This window comes from Ambystoma mexicanum, chromosome 8 (assembly GCF_040938575.1).
Source record: "Ambystoma mexicanum isolate Mex_15411 chromosome 8, UKY_AmexF1_1, whole genome shotgun sequence".
NCBI lineage: Eukaryota > Metazoa > Chordata > Amphibia > Caudata > Ambystomatidae > Ambystoma > Ambystoma mexicanum.
In genome coordinates this window covers 431,749,141-431,762,573 of record NC_090929.1, presented here as the reverse complement: position 1 = coordinate 431,762,573, position 13,433 = coordinate 431,749,141, and the positions used below count along the sequence as shown (strand labels likewise).

At 51.2% G+C, this 13,433-nt stretch overlaps 1 protein-coding gene across 3 annotated transcripts in view; it reads right to left on the bottom strand.

Annotated features, from left to right (window-relative positions):
- CASZ1 (castor zinc finger 1) overlaps positions 1-13,433 on the bottom strand; it is a 1,374,833-nt gene that overhangs the window by 372,107 nt on the left and 989,293 nt on the right. For 2 of the 3 annotated variants that reach the window (XM_069609955.1, XM_069609957.1), the window contains exon 5: positions 787-845. The exons of the other annotated variant lie outside the window; for it this stretch is intronic. The gene's annotated coding sequence lies outside the window, so the exon portion shown is untranslated. The remainder of the gene's footprint in view (positions 1-786; positions 846-13,433) is intronic. 3 annotated transcript variants of the gene reach the window in all.

The window sequence follows — 13,433 nt, the reverse complement described above, 5'->3', positions numbered from 1 at the left end:
CTCTACCACAAGTCATGCATACCTTGCAGATCAGGAACTGCTCTGTCATTACACGCGTCCTGAAGACGACAGGACTGCTCTACCACAAGTCATGCATACCCTGCAGACCAGGAACTGCTCTGCCATTACACGCGTCCTGAAGATGACAGGACTGCTCTACCAAAAGGCATGCATACCCTGCAGACCAGGAACTGCTCTGCCATGACACGCGTCCTGAAGACGACAGGACTGCTCTACCACAAGTCATGCATACCCTGCAGATTAGGAACTGCTCTTCCATTACACGCGTCCTGAAGACGACAGGACTGCTCTACGAAAAGGCATGCATACCCTGCAGACCAGGTACTGCTCTGCCATTACCCGCGTCCTGAAGACGACAGGACTGCTCTACCAAAATGCATGCATACCCTGCAGACCAGGAACTGCTCTGCCATTACACGTGTCCTGAAGACTACAGGACTGCTCTACCACACACCATGCACACCCTGCAGACCAGGAACTGCTCTGCCATTACACGCATCCTGAAAAGTCATGCATACCCTGCAGACTAGGAACTGCTCTGCTATTACATGCGTTCTGAAGACCAGAGGACTGCTCTACCACGAGCATGCCATGAAGACCCCAGGACCTCTCCCCCACAAGATGTGTCCAGCCTGGTCTAAATCACACTGTATTCTGCCTGGTATTGCCATGGCATACATCTCTCAACCATTTAGTCTCTGGATGTGCCTTGCACTACATACAAATTGCCAAATAAATTAAGTCAGCCATCAATTGGCTTCCTACCTTACATAGATGTGAGACACGCTCCCTTCTGCTTCCTGGATTCGTCCGGTTACTTCATTCTAGAAGAAAACACCAGGAACCCATGAACACCAGGAACCCATAAATGTTACGAACCTGCATCAGTGACGCAATTTACACTTTAAACAATAAGTCCCTTTTCTCCCATGACTCCAGATTGACTCCTGATTCCTAGACTGCGATCAGAATCCCTCCTTTCCCTTTCAGGCCAGGAGGAAGTAATTATAGGCAGGCCTCACAATAAAACGGCAAGCAGGGCAATCTCACCCAAATACAAAATGGCGTTGGAAGAATCAATTCAAGGGGATGAACATCTCTATCCCCGCACCAGGACTGAACTGATGCCGTAGGCGCATTCAGAATATAATTACATTGTAGATGGTTGTCTGGAATTCTGCTCAGATATTGGTTGACTCGAGGGAGGGGACCTGTCTCCCAAACCCTCCCGTCTTACGTTCCAGACTGATCATCTCCAATTGATGATCTGCTGTGATGCCCGAGGACCGAGTACCAAAGAGGGAAATCTGGGAAGAAGTGATGAAAGATATATTGACAAATGGACCAGGAGAGGGTCCAGGATCCTCCTTGGCCAATAAGGAACCACTAGGGTGAGCTGTTCCTGATTCAGCAAAACACCTGGGAATTAAGAGAAAGCAGGGAAATGTAACCAGTGCACTGAAGGAAGGCTGGGGCAAATGCATTAAAACCACAAGCTCCGGGGTGGTGACCTGATACCCCCATTGATTTAGGTAGGCAACATAGGGGGTATTCTGTTTTCATGAGCAGTGGTTTCCGTGAATGCAGATTTTTAGGGCTCGGAATATTGCCTCCACTTCTCTTCAGTAGAAGGACATTTGATTTTCTGAGGGACCAATAAACCTCGACTGACATCTGCTCCATTGTTGCTCCTCAACCCGGCAAGCTTATATCCATTGTGATGACAGTTTCCATTGGAGGGCACAGGGAGAATCTTGTCAAAAGATTCCAGGTTAACATCCCCCAGTGAAGGAGGCTTTCAACAGGTGATGTCACTAGGAACAATACATTGACATCCTGAGACATGGGCTTCCATTGCTGGCAAAGGTGGGAAAGCAGCTGGCTCCGGAGAAGTCTTGCCCATGGGAATATTTGAGTAAAGGTTCTCGGAGTGAGGGATTTAGTATCGCGTGAATGCAGCACTCTGGGTTGTGATGGGGCCACAATGTTTCAGGGATTTGGACACTAGCGGTGACAATGCTGAAAAGTTTGGATTCTGTATCGAAGGCACTGTGACCCACATAGAGGCATTGTGCCCACAGTGCCAAACGATTTGCACCTATATGTAGTGCCGGATAGAGAAACAATACTCTGGGATTCCAGTGGGTGAGGAGGAGGTGGTGCAATGGGGGAGTGGCTAGGGATGGAGTCAAATGTAAAAATCAAAATAAAATAGTGTCCTATAGAGATATTTTAAAACATTCACAGATGCTGTAATAAACCAACTTGACAATATATACATTGTTAAAGTAGCATGTAACATGTTAACTAGGTTTGCTTTGCACATCATGAATGGAAGCCTACAATTACCAGCCTGCAAAGTAATTTTAGTCCAATAAAATCTAAACTTTATTTAAATTTACCATCAAGACTGAAAGAAGGCCAATAAAATAGAATGCACTACCATCACCTGAATGCAGTGATTATTTCACACAGCACGAGGCGTTATGCAGCCCTTCCATTCCTAATCATCCACCGCACAATCCTCTTAAGGGACAGTAATCACCCACCCGCTGCTGTGTCTGGAGCCATCTCACGTTAATTGCACTTTATTTACTGAAATGTACAACAAACATAAACCATAGCAGAGCTCCTCCGAGATCAGAAGTTCATCTAAGTTCGTCTGCGACCCTTGTGAACCGCTGATCATCATGGGGGCAGTGTGCGGTTGCGCGCGCATGCGCTTTTCTTCCTACAGATTCGGAAGCGGCAGAGACAATCTTTCCAGTTTCTGAATCCGGTGAAACCTGGCCCATTTCCAGCACTGCCTTACAAAGGTATCGTAATCACAGCACCAGTGAAACGTTACTAGTAGGATACACTGTAGAAATGATGATTTGTGGAGGCTACAATTATAAATATTGTGGCCATTTACAAAGGTTATGGCAGATTAACCATTTCATTTATTTATTTTATTCATAACTTTTTTGTAACGCCCAGACCCAGGGGTATCACAGTGTTTGGTACAATAATCGGAAGTCAGAAGAGCATTTGATACAAATATGCTGGTAGTAGACAGTGAAAGCAAGCATTAGCCATCTTTGCCAAACAGTCAGGTGTTTACAAGCTTTTTGAACGCAATGCCTGATTGTTCAATTCTGATGGCGGTCGGCAGAGAGTTCCACACGGTTGGCGCCCTAACGCAAAAACCTACACCACCAGCTCTTCTGTTCTTAAAGCGGGCGGTGACAAGTGAGATGCTGGCGCAGGATCTTAGCGCTCGCACTGGGTGTTTTTGCGTAATGCAGTTGTTGAGATGGGGAGGGCCTCCTTGTAAACACACTGATGGCCGATGGCCAGAGTTTTAAAGTCAATACGAGCTTTGATAGGTAACCAGGTGGCCCTGCGTCTGGTCGCTGAAATATAGTGTCTGTAGTAGTTAACCTTGCATAAGTATCTTCGTGTGGCTTTGTTAGATGGTGTACACAGTAGCTTTGTTTCGTCATTGAATTGTATGTGTTAGGATGGCTGCTCTGGTCTTGCGGGGGTTGGAGCTGGTTGGGGAGAATGGTTCTGTACTTCAAAAGGGCACGGCTGTGAGAAGTTCTCCGTCCAGTGCAGAGCGCGCAAGAATAAGTGTGACATTTGGTCAAGGAGGCCTCTCATAGCTGCTGCTCCTCCCTTGTCAGACACCTGGGAGGAGACGTGAACGGTTCCAATCCATCAACGCTGACCTAATACCATATATGAACATACAGGGAAACTGTGTTACCATGTGTAAAAGCAAAGGGGCTTCTGCGAGCAATAGATGTGGAAGCTCATCTTTGAGGGCTTGGAGAGTTTTACTTCAAACTGCTGGTACCTGAACTGGCCCTAGCCATACCAGAGCAGATAGATCCTGACCCAGCATATTTGGACTGCCCCTTGCCACTACAGACCTAATAAATCCTGGCCCAGCACACCTGGATGGCCCTTGCACCTCCAAACTAGATCCATTCTGGCCCAGCATTCCTGGACTGACCTTTGCCCCTCCAGACCAAATACATCCTGGACCAGCATACCTGGCCTGGCCCTTGCACATCCAGACTAGATAAATCCTGGCCCAGCATACATGGTCTGGTCCTTGCACCTCCAGACTAAATACATCCTGGCCCAGCATACCTGGCCTGGCCCTTGCACCTCCAAACTAGATACATTCTGGCCCAGCATACCTGGCCTGGCCCTTGCCTCTCCAGATCAAATAACTCCTGGACCAGCATACCTTGCCTGACCTTTGCACCTCCAGACTAGATACATCCTGGCCCAGCCTACCTGGCCTGGTCCTTGCACCTCCAGACTAGATAAATCCTGGCCCAGCCTACCTTGCCTGACCTTTGCACCTCCAGACTAGATAAATCTTGGCCCAGCATGCCTGGCTGGCCCTTGCACCTCCAGACTAGATAAATCCTGGCCCAGCATACCTGGCTGGTCCCTGCACCTCCAGACTATATACATCTTGGCCCAGCATGCCTGGCTGGCCCTTGCACCTCCCAACTAGATACATCCTGGCCCAGCATACCTGGCTGGTCCTTGCACCTCCAGAGTAGATAAATCCTGGCCCAGCATACCTGGCTGGCCCTTGCACCTCCAGACTAGATTAATCCTGGCCCAGCATACCTGCTGGTCCTTGCACCTCCAGACTAGATAAATCTTGGCCCAGCATGCCTGGCTGGCCCTTGCACCTCCAGACTAGATACATCTTGGCCCAGCATGCCTGGCTGGCCTTTGCACCTCCAGACTAGATACATCCTGGTCCAGCATACCTGGCTGGTCCTTGCACCTCCAGACTAGATAAATCCTGGCCCAGCATACCTGGGTGGCCCTTGCACCTCCAGACTTAATCCTGGCCCAGCATACCTGCTGGTCCTTGCACCTCCAGAATAGATAAATCTTGGACCAGCATGCCTGGCTAGTCCTTGCACCTCCAGACTAGATATATCCTGGCCCAGCATACCTGGCTGGCCCCTGCACCTCCAGACTAGATACATCCTGGCCCAGCATACCTGGCTGGTCCCTGCACCTCCAGACTATATACATCTTGGCCCAGCATGCCTGGCTGGCCCTTGCACCTCCCAACTAGATACATCCTGGCCCAGCATACCTGGCTGGTCCTTGCACCTCCAGAGTAGATAAATCCTGGCCCAGCATACCTGGCTGGTCCCTGCACCTCCAGACTATATACATCTTGGCCCAGCATGCCTGGCTGGCCCTTGCACCTCCCAACTAGATACATCCTGGCCCAGCATACCTGGCTGGTCCTTGCACCTCCAGAGTAGATACATCCTGGCCCAGCATACCTGGCTGGCCCTTGCACCTCCAGACTAGATTAATCCTGGCCCAGCATACCTTCTGGTCCTTGCACCTCCAGACTAGATAAATCTTGGCCCAGCATGCCTGGCTGGCCCTTGCACCTCCAGACTAGATACATCCTGGCCCAGCATACCTGGCTGGTCCTTGCACCTCCATAATAGATAAATCCTGGCCCCGCATACCTGGCTGGTCCTTGCACCTCCAGACTAGATACATCTTGGCCCAGCATGCCTGGCTGGCCTTTGCACCTCCAGACTAGATACATCCTGGTCCAGCATACCTGGCTGGTCCTTGCACCTCCAGACTAGATAAATCCTGGCCCAGCATACCTGGGTGGCCCTTGCACCTCCAGACTTAATCCTGGCCCAGCATACCTGCTGGTCCTTGCACCTCCAGAATAGATAAATCTTGGACCAGCATGCCTGGCTAGTCCTTGCACCTCCAGACTAGATATATCCTGGCCCAGCATACCTAGCTGGCCCCTGCACCTCCAGACTAGATACATCCTGGCCCAGCATACCTGGCTGGTCCTTGCACCTCCAGACTAGATAAATCTTGGCCCAGCATGCCTGGCTGGTCCTTGCACCTCCAGACTATATACATCTTGGCCCAGCATGCCTGGCTGGCCCTTGCACCTCCCGACTAGATACATCCTGGCCCAGCATACCTGGCTGGTCCTTGCACCTCCATAATAGATAAATCCTGGCCCCGCATACCTGGCTGGTCCTTGCACCTCCAGACTAGATACATTTTGGCCCAGCATGCCTGGCTGGCCTTTGCACCTCCAGACTAGATACATCCTGGTCCAGCATACCTGGCTGGTCCTTGCACCTCCAGACTAGATAAATCCTGGCCCAGCATACCTGGCTGGCCCTTGCACCTCCAGACTAGATTAATCCTGGCCCAGCATACCTGCTGGCCCTTGCACCTCCAGAATAGATAAATCTTGGACCAGCATGCCTGGCTGGTCCTTGCACCTCCAGACTAGATAAATCCTGGCCCAGCATACCTGGCTGGCCCCTGCACCTCCAGACTAGATACAGCCTGGCCCAGCATACCTGGCTGGTCCTTGCACCTCCAGACTAGATAAATCCTGGCCCAGCATACCTGGCTGGCCCTTGCACCTCCAGACTAGATAAATCCTGGCCCAGCATACCTGGCTGGCCCTTGCACCTCCAGACTAGATAAATCCTGGCCCAGCATACCTGGCTGGCCCTTGCACCTCCAAACTAGATATAAAACAAGTAAATACGGGTCCCAAAACTCCAAAGGGATGGCGTGAACAGTGTCCTCTACTCCACCTCTCCAAAACATTTCCTTCTAACAAGTCAATGAATCAGCCATCTCATTCTGTCATTCTTGCAACCTTTCACACACTTTTCAGAGCAGTCAACATTCCTTTTTAAGTAGTGAGCTACCAAAGTCCTCAGCAAGCACAGGACCGGGGGTCAACGACCAGGCAAATTATTCAGTACCTGTACAAAGGACCAGGTGTCTGACCAGCAACTAGGTTCTTATCAGCAAGCTGTTCTCGCCATATCATAACAGCCACGAGGATATGGAACCGCTCCAGGAAATCAACGTTCGGGCCCAACCTGCTGTTTTTCAATAATAGCACCAAACCCGGTAGTCCTGAGGCAGCGGTATAACGTTCCAGCTCCTCACTGCCTACCCTTGCACCCTTCCACATTGAAAACCCATTAAAATAAGCCAATAATTTATCCCACGCCTCCATCTCCTCCTTTGGCCATTTTCTAAGTCTTATTAAATGGTGTTTGTATTTCAACCCAACTGCTGTCCTTGATAATCTTTGAGAACATGGTCTGCCCAGTGGCACCCCTCAGATGGCAAAGACAAGTAGTGCAAAGAGCTTCTGCAACTGCTGCCAGTCACCTTCTTCAGACTGTGGCCATCTTGTTTGCCTGTGAGTCCTGCTTTGCTCATCTGTACCTCTATTCTAAGCAATGCAAGCCACATAGTGGGCCCCGTGCATGTACCTGGTGCTTGTGGGACACACAGCCTCCCAGCCATCGTTCCGAAGGTGTCCATCAGCCTCATGCATGTGCCAGCAGGTGATCCTCCCACAAACAGGAAGTTGTTTAGGTAATGGATGACCCGTGTGAGGCAACTTTCTCACGGTACTTCGATTCCAAGAAAGTACTGGTGACCTCAAACTCTGCACACCATACACCACAAACTATTGCAAGACTGTGGTCATAAAATAACTCATTGTTGCATGCTAAGCACAGTGATGGTAAGCTGTTGGGTCAACTGGCAATAACTTAAATGCTAAATTACTGTCCGCTTTTGCCAGCAGAGCCCAACAAGGAAGGCCTGCAAGCATGTACACAATCCACAGTCATATCTTACCACCTTACTCCTTTCCTGAACCAAATCCCAATGGGGGAGACCTTAAAGTGCTTCTTCAGAGGGACCAGAAAGGGTCCAGCTAGACTGCCCAACCCACACTCTGTGCGTATCCTCTCTGCTAGCACTGAGGACAGAAACAGTGTGAGACTCCCACGAAGTAGGAATGATCTGCGCCCACCTTCTGAGCCAAAGCTCCAGCCAGTACTTCCAACTTGATGGGCTTTGGAAGATGCTGTCCCCCCACTCCACCCTGCCTCCTCTTCCTGCCTAGTCGGCCAGGCTGCCGATAAATAAGTCCCTTCTCCACTTCAGAAGAAATTGCTTATTGGTGTTTTCCATTGAATTTGCTCATCAAATGTTTCTCATCCCCCCATCTTGTCTCAGTTACAACTGCAAAAACTGCCCTTGTTGCTGAATTTAAAGTTTTGACCGAGACTACAGCCTCTCAATATCAATCACCTGCTCCCCACCCCCCACACTCCCTTGGCCTGCCCACTCTCTCTGCCTCTCCACAAGGAGGGAGGTTAGCAAAGGTTTGACTCAATGGCCTCTCGCTTGCCTCCAGAATGTAATCATTTTGTACCTTTTCCTAGTGAGTACCTGGATGGTCCTCATTAAGTCATCTGAATCGCTCCGCATAGTAACACCAGCCATCCCTTCTATACTTCCTCCCGAGTTCTTTATATGCTCCTGGTGTGGACCTTCTGTCTCTTCCTCCAATAGGGTCCTCATGATCCCTATCCCCCGAGCCAATTCTTTAATGCGCCCAGTTTGCATTGCGGGCGAGCTTACTTTTCTGAAACTACTAAGACCTTTAAGGTCTGACAAAACCTTTCTTTGCCCCTCTTTAGCAAACATGGAGATCTACTTCACAGCCACCACTCTCTTCCTTTATTCTGCATCTGTGTGGGTTGCACGATTGACACAGTCATTGATGGCAAACCTGCACTGAGGGGCCACCTGGAAGCCTCAGGGTGGGCATCTAGCCTTGCTCACATACTTCCTTTCCTTTTCTTGGCTCCCCCTTCGTTTGCCCCCTCCTTAACTTGCTGTGCATCCTTGGTCATCTGTGATTCTATTTGTCCTCATTGGTCAGGACCTTGGATTCTTCTCTGTGGTCAGCCCTTCGCTACTGCTCCCGTCTGCCTCATCTACTTGCTGCTCAATTTCCCACCGCACTTACCTGAGCTCTTTCTTCTGCTCCTTTTTCTGTTTCTCTCCTCTCTCTCTCTCTCTCTCTCTCTCTCTCTCTGTCTCTGTCTCTCTCTCTCTGTTTCTCTCTCTCTCTCTGTCTCTCTCTCTCTCTCTCTCTCTCTCTCTCTCTCTCTAATACGCCTACAGGTTCATCAACGCACTGTTTTACTGCTTATTACAGCAGCAGTAGATTCGTTCTCGCCTGGGCTTTTAAGGTTGCCCTCGTTTTTGGCCCATAGGTTCTCCTCATTCGCCACCTCGTTAGGTCAATGCACATTGCACAGCCACATGGCACCGGCAGTGTGGGTGTAGCAGGCCCGCGTTCTCGCTCCTTATTTTAAGTCTTACGTCTTCATGAAGCCCGCCTGATCTGTAGCCTCAAGGTTCACTTCATTAGTCTCCTACCATGCTCCCGACAATGCGGACCCACCTGACCACCCATGGCGAGAGGGAATAACTTGCTCCCGACAATGCGGACCCACCTGACCAGCCATGGCCATAGGGAATAACTTGCTCCCGACAATGCAGACCCACCTGGCCACCCATGGCGAGAGGGAATAACTTGCTCCCGACAATGCGGACCCACCTGACCAGCCATGGCCATAGGGAATAACTTGCTCCCGACAATGCAGACCCACCTGACCACCCATGGAGAGAGGGAATAACTTGCTCCCGACAATGCAGACCCACCTGACCACCCATGGCCATAGGGAATAACTTGCTCCCGACAATGCAGACCCACCTGGCAACCCATGGCGAGAGGGAATAACTTGCTCCCGACAATGCAGACCCACCTGGCCACCCATGGCGAGAGGGAATAACTTGCTCCCGACAATGCAGACCCACCTGACCAGCCATGGCCATAGGGAATAACTTGCTCCCGACAATGCGGACCCACCTGACCACCCATGGCGAGAGGGAATAACTTGCTCCCGACAATGCAGACCCACCTGACCACCCATGGCCATAGGGAATAACTTGCTCCCGACAATGCGGACCCACCTGACCACCCATGGCGAGAGGGAATAACTTGCTCCCGACAATGCAGACCCACCTGAACACCCATGGCCATAGGGAATAACTTGCTCCCGACAACGCAGACCCACCTGGCCAGCCATGGCGAGAGGGAATAACTTGCTCCCGACAATGCGGACCCACCTGACCAGCCATGGCATTAGGGAATAACTTGCTCCGGACAATGCAGACCCACCTGGCAACCCATGGCGAGAGGGAATAACTTGCTCCCGACAATGCAGACCCAGCTGGCCACCCATGGCCATAGGGAATAACTTGCTCCGGACAATGCAGACCCACCTGGCAACCCATGGCGAGAGGGAATAACTTGCTCCCGACAATGCAGACCCACCTGGCCACCCATGGCGAGAGGGAATAACTTGCTCTTGACAATGCGGACCCACCTGCCCAGCCATGGCCATAGGGAATAACTTGCTCCCGACAATGCAGACCCACCTGGCCACCCATGGCGAGAGGGAATAACTTGCTCCCGACAATGCGGACCCACCTGACCAGCCATGGCCATAGGGAATAACTTGCTCCCAACAATGCAGACCCAACTGGCCACCCATGGCGAGAGGGAATAACTTGTGCTCCCGACAATGCGGACGCACCTGACCAGCCATGGTGATAGGGAAGAACTTGCTCCCGACAATGCAGACCCACCAGGCCATCTATGGCCATAGGGAATAACCTGCTCCCGACAATGCAGACCCACCTGGCCACCCATGGCGATAGTGAATAACTTGCTCCCGACAATGCGGACCCACCTTACCAGCCATGGCCATAGGGAATAACTTGCTCCGGACAATGCAGACCCACCTGGCAACCCATGGCGAGAGGGAATAACTTGCTCCCGACAATGCAGACCCACCTGGCCACCCATGGCCATAGGGAATAACTTGCTCCGGACAATGCAGACCCACCTGGCAACCCATGGCGAGAGGGAATAACTTGCTCCCGACAATGCAGACCCACCTGGCCACCCATGGCGAGAGGGAATAACTTGCTCTTGACAATGCGGACCCGCCTGCCCAGCCATGGCCAGAGGGAATAACTTGCTCCCGACAATGCAGACCCACCTGGCCACCCATGGCGAGAGGGAATAACTTGCTCCCGACAATGCGGACCCACCTGCCCAGCCATGGCCATAGGGAATAACTTGCTCCCAACAATGCAGACCCAACTGGCCACCCATGGCGAGAGGGAATAACTTGTGCTCCCGACAATGCGGACCCACCTGACCAGCCATGGTGATAGGGAAGAACTTGCTCCCGACAATGCAGACCCACCAGGCCATCTATGGCCATAGGGAATAACCTGCTCCCGACAATGCAGACCCACCTGGCCACCCATGGCGATAGTGAATAACTTGCTCCCGACAATGCGGACCCAGCTGGCCACCCATGGCCATAGGGAATAACTTGCTCCCGACAATGCAGACCCACCTGGCCACCCATGGCGAGAGGGAATAACTTGCTCCCGACAATGCAGACCCACCTGACCAGCCATGGTGATAGGGAATAACTTGCTCCCGACAATGCAGACCCACCTGGCCACCCATGGCGATAGTGAATAACTTGCTCCCGACAATGCGGACCCACCTGACCAGCCATGGCGAGAGGGAATAACTTGTCTATGCTTTGGTCCATTGGGCCCTCCCAGTCCTCAGTCTCTAGCAGCCCACTGCGATGATGCCTACCCAAGTAATATGCCCTGCCTGTCTGCCAATATAAGCTGCTTTGCTTGATTTCCTTAACTTTCCTGGCCCAGCCTATGCTGCCATTGCTTCTGCATTACTCCAGCACTTCTTCGCCTCCACACAGTGGTCCAAGCAACTTGTGAGCAACTTTTTACTGTGCTGCAAGCCACATGTTGCTCCCGAGCTACATGTTGGGGATCACTGATCTAAATGAATGGTAGTGGCCCTTCAGCCCATTGGTCAGAATTAACCTCCGGTGGCATGGAGAAAGGAACATTGAATTGGGAGGTCTCGAAATGCACGACATTCCACGAGACATGCAGTTCTCGGATTATTTGTAAAATGTCATATTTACCAGGTGCTGAGGCAATTCAAGTTCCTAGTCTGGAACACCTCGATCACTAGTTTGGATGCCTCAGCACAGAGGCCAAAATCCGTGCACTGGCGGGGCATACCTAGAAAAGAAGATGGGTAAGAGGAGTGTAGACCCCGGGGGCCCAGAGGAGCAAAGTGCTCTAGAACGAAGCCCCACAGGAGACCTGGAACCTCACACAACCAGTAGAGGTGGGATTCTGAGAAGCCCTCCTGGAGAACTCAGCCATGCTAAAAGGGCCAAGGCAACCTCCTCCTTTGCTGACTCTCCAGAGGGCGATGATCATCCTTCTTTAGACACAATGTCCTCAAAGGACGGCCTTCAGTACAGCGAGTCCTCAGACAGGTCTCAGGCCTGCCACAGACTGGGATTCCCTCCTTAGTCCCAGGGAGGAAGGCATCAGAATGGAACAGAACATCCCCATGGCAGGATATCTGTCCATCGCTCACACCAGCAATAGCGATCCAAGTACTTTCCTCCAACTCACATTCGCCTGCCCCGTTTGCCAAGTCACTGATACAGGAAGAGATAAGTCTAGGGTGAGATTACTATCCCTGCGGCCAGGGCTCACTTTATGTAGGCTGGGTTTTATTTATTTATTTATTTATTTTGCTATTTACATAGCGGACCAAGCTAGTGGAAGTATTACTTTTTTTATTTGTTTTTGAGATTACATGGGGCCAAACGAGCAAGGAAGTGCTGTACAATGTTGGTTGTACATAACAGCAAACACATTATTCAAGCCAGTCACATAGTGGAAAAGTCCTTAGAGTGCACCTGGAACGTCCAGGGCTACCTGAGAGCAGGAGGCGAGGGTCTTCGCTGTGCCATGGAGCTGTTTAAATAGCACGGAGGCACTTCATAAATATTCACAATAAACAATGGAAAGAAATCCCTCCTTGTGTCTGTGGACTACGTCACCACGTACTGACACAAAGTGGCATTTAAGTCAACCAACATCAAAGCAGACAATGAGCCCCTCAGGCAGGCTTTTTCTCAGGTACCCTGAGAGGGTAGCCAGAGATTGGGGAGGATGGTCACAGCACATACACTGGGGTAACCAGCACCCCAGTTCTAGGGACCATACTGAGACCAAGGATGTATGCACACTCTTCAGTGAGATCCCCAAAAGCATGCCCACGGCCTCGCTAGAAAGGCTTGCGAGGACCTGCTGTGTGCCTGGGATGTAAATACCCTTCTCAGGAGGATTCCAAGTGGTGGGTGAAGGGACCGCAAGGGCTTGAGGAAGCCAACTGTGTCTCATGGCTCTGGCTCAGACGAACAGCCCAAAGAGCTCATGAACACATGGCATGAGCACCACAGTCGCCTGGCATGGTGGGCCAAGACATGTCCTATAAGACTACTGCTGGTGCTAACTTTGCCAATTGAGAACAACGTGCCAAGGCCCTGAATATATGGTCTCACTTTTTG